Raw genomic sequence first — 4,359 nt, forward strand, 5'->3', positions numbered from 1 at the left:
CAGGCACTACACCACCAGAGCTCCTGCTTTTTATATGTTATATATAAATATATAATGTTTTTATACTATATTCTTATTCTCCACCTTGCATTTTTCACGCACACAGTGAAATTCAAAGAGCATTCCAGAGAAACTCAGTAGGTTGTTCATGTCCTTTTTTGTACCTGCAGTGTGTCCCTTAGGATACGTGCCCCAAAGGGTATTTCAATGTCCCTTGTTGGTAAACATGTGGGTGGTTCCCAGGCTTTTGCTAATTAAGCAAGACTGCACTGAGCATCCTTGTACATCAGGGTCCGTACAAGGAGTCTCCCTGCTGGGGCTGTATTTCCTGACCTGGGGGTGCTGGGAGGAGACCCACGTCACTCTCCCTCTGGTAAGTCTAGAAGGGCTCAGGCGCCCAGCAGCAGAGTTCTTCCCTCAGCTGAAGTCTAGAAACACAACACTTACCTAAACTAACACTGACTAAGGTAGAAAATTTGAACAGACCGGTAACAAAAGAAGAAATAGAACAGGTCATAAGAATAACTATCAGCAAAAAAAAAAAAAGAAAAAAAATTCTGGCCCAGACAATCACTGGTGAATTCTACCAAACATTCAGAGAAGACCTGACACCAATTGTCCACAGCCTTCGAGTAGATTCTGACTCACAATGACCCCCTTTGGGTTTCCAAGGTGGTAAATCTTTACGGAAGTAGATTGCCCAATCTTGCTTCCACAGGGTGGCTGGTGGGTTTGAATCACCAACCTTCTGGTTAGCAATCACATGCCTTAGGCTCCAGACACCAATTCTACTCCAACTAAAAAAAAAAAAAAAAAGTCATGGCCTCTGTTGTTTAGTAAATTATTTAATATGATTCTTCTAGCATGGCAGAATTTTGCAGGACCAATGACTTCCTCATTGCAAATACATTTTTTCGACAATATAAATGGTGACTATATACGTGAACAAAGAGCTCTGGTGGCATAGTGCCTGTTCTGGTTCCCTAGTGCTGCTCTGACAGTAAATATACCACAAATGGAATGGCCTTAACAAACAGGAGTTTATTCTTACAATTTGGAGGCTTCAAGTCCAAGTTCAAAGTGCCAGGCTCTAGAGGCTGAGTAAAAGCCCCTCAACGTTGAGGTCCAGCTCTGCTTCCTGCTCCTGGCCCACTGGAGCTAGAGGCTTTTCTTCACTCAGATAGCTGCTGGCTGCTGAGGCTGCCAAGCCCAAGGTTGACAAATAAAAAGGCACAGTCCCAATGTTACCACACGGCAGGCCATTAACTTAAGTCCATTGTAAGTCCCAAGGTCAGCAGAGCATAGCAGGCTGCTGAGCAACGACATGGCAACATGCAGGGTCCAAGCATGCCATAGGCTAGAGATCGTTCTCAAAGCTTCTCCTTATATATGGGAAGCGGACCACATACCCAAAGGCAGATACTCAGCTGCTCCCAGTAGATTCCACCATGGAGTTGATTACCAGTCTTATCATGGGAAATACTACATCCAACTACCCAGCCACTCAACCAGGCCTACCCAAATTGACATACAAACATAACCATCACAGTGCCTAAGGCATTTGATGCTAACCAGAAGGTTGGTGGTTCAAATCCACCAGCCACTCCATGAAGGATGATTGGGCAATCTACTGTAAAGATTTACCCACTCGGAAACCCAAAGGGGGTCACTCTGAGTTGGAACCGACTCAATGGCAGTGAGTTTGGTTTTGGTTTTGGTTTTGGTTTTGGTATACACGTGGGCCTCACCAGAGGGAATACACAAGAATCAGAAAGACTATATTGATTAAAAGAGGTGATGGAGAAGCTCAATATCATCAGTCAGAACAAGGCCAGGAACTGTGAAACAGACCATCAATTGCTCATATGCAGGTTTATGTTGAAGCTGAAGAAAATGAAAACAAGTCCGCAAGAGCCAAAGTAGGACCTTGAGTGTATCCCACCTGAATTTAGAGACCATCTGAAGAACAGACTTGATGCATTTACATCAATGACTGAAGACCAGACGAGTTGTAGGATGACATCAAGAACATCATACACAAATAAAACCTTTAAAAAGACAAGAAACAAGAAAAGACCAAAATGTCAGAAGAGACTCTGCAACTTGCTTTTGAACAAAGTAGCTAAACAAGATTTTAAAGTATGGCTCGAGAAGACAAAGTGTTATAATGAAATGTGCAAAGAACTGGATTTAGAAAATCAAAAGGGAAGAACATGCTTAGCATTTCACAAGCTAAAAGAGCTGAAGGAAAACTCCAAGCCTCAAGTTGGAACATTCAGTGGGCAAAATATTGAATGATGCAGGAAGCATCAAAAGAAGATGGAAGGAATACCCAGAGTTGCTATGCCAAAAAGTATTGGTTGATGTTCAACCATTTCAGGAGGAAGCATAGGGTCAAGAACTAATACTGTTAAGGAAGAAGTCACTGTTGCATTGAAGGAATTGATAAAAACAAACAAACAACAACAACAAAAACAAGGCTCCAGCAATTGGTAGAATACCCATTGAGACATTTCAACAAACAGATGCAATCCTGGAAGTGCTCGCTTGCTTATACCAAGAAATGTGGAAGACCCAGCCAACCAACTGGAAGAGTCCCATTTTTGTGTCCATTCCAGAGAAAGGTGATTCAACAGAATGTGGAAATCATCGAACAATAATGTTAATACCACACACAAGTAAAATTTTGCTGGGAATAATTCAAAAACAGTTGCAGCAGTACATCAACAGGGAACTGCCAGAAATCCAAGCTGGATTCAGAAGAGGACGTGGAACAAGGGATGTCATTGCTGATGTCAGATGGATCTCAGCTGAAGGCAAAGAATACCAGAAAGATGTTTACGTGTGTTTTATTGACTATGCAAAGGTGTTTGACTGTGTGGATCATAGAAAATTATGGATAACATTGCTAAAAAATGGGAATTCCAGAACACTTCATTGTGCTCATGAGGACATAGCTCAAGAGGCAGTTGTTCAGACAGAACTAGGGAATGCTGCGTGGTTTAAAATCAGGAAGAGTGTACGTTAGTGTCGTATGCATTCACCATACTTATTCAATGTGCATGCTGAGCAAGCAATCCAAGAAGTTGGACTATATGAAGAACATGGCATCAGTACTGAAGGAGGACTCATTAATAACCTATGATATGCAGATGGCACAACCTTGCTAGCTGAAAGTGAAGATGACTTGAAGCACGCACTGATGAAGATCAGAGACTACAGTCTTCCGTATGGATTACATCTCAACATAAAGAAAACAAAAATCCTCACAACTGGACCAAAAAACAACATTATGATCATTGTAGAAAAATTGAAGTTGTCAGGGATTTTATTTTACTTGCATCCACAATCAACGCCCATGGAAGCAGCAATTGAGAAATCAAACATCACATTGCATTGACAAATCTGCTGCAAAAGACCTCTTTAAAGTACTTAGGAGCAAAGATGCCACTTTGAAGACTAAGATGAGCCTGACCCAAGCCGTTGTCTTTTCAGTGGTGTCATATGCATGTGAAGGCTGAATAATGAATAAGGAAGACTGCAGAAGAATTGATGCCCTTGAGTTATGGTGTTGGCAAAGAATATTGGACATGCCATGGACAATGAAGAATGAACAAATCTATCTTGGAAGAAGTACAGCCAGAATGCTCCTTAGAAGTGATAATAGCTAGACTTTGTCTCATATTTTGGTCATGTTATCAGGAGGGACCATCCCTGAGAAAGACGTCATGGCTCGTGAAGCAGAAGGTCAGTGAGACAGGAAAACCCTCAACGAGATGGATCGACACCATGGCTGCAACACTGGCCTTGAGCACAGCGAGGGTTGTGAGGATGGTGCAGGACCAGGCAGTGTTTTGTTCTGTTGTGTATGTAGGGCCACTAGGAGTCAAAACTGACTAACGCCTAACAACAGCAGCCACAGTCAACACAGCTTGGGACTATGCAAGTGAGGTGCTTGTGGCTCACCAAGGGGACTGGATTAGTTGCTAATAGTGTAAATAAGGCACAGGACATCCTTCTGGGACCACGCAAATATGGTCAGTTTTACCATCCTGCTAGACTTAAAGTGAGCCATTTGAGAGGTGGAAAAGTGGGCACCATGACCACCAAGAAGAAGAGATAGTAGCAGACCATGTCCTGTGGACCTGGGATTCCTATGCTAAGAGCCTCCTCCACCTGGGAGACAGAAGGAGAGAGCTGTGACATGAGATGGCAAAGATGGTGGGAAGCAGAGGCGGAGAAATAGTGGCAGCAGAACCAAGAGACTAGGAGATAGTGCAGTAGTCTTCCTGCTCAGTGAGAAAGCTTTTGGACGGGAGGCTTACTGGCAGAGCGGGGTGTCTTCAGGTGCTTAATGGA

The sequence above is a fragment of the Orycteropus afer genome, unplaced genomic scaffold (genome assembly GCF_000298275.1).
Source record: "Orycteropus afer afer isolate SDZICR_OR568_19922 unplaced genomic scaffold, OryAfe1.0 scaffold00507, whole genome shotgun sequence".
In the NCBI taxonomy this organism is placed as follows: Eukaryota; Metazoa; Chordata; class Mammalia; order Tubulidentata; family Orycteropodidae; genus Orycteropus; species Orycteropus afer.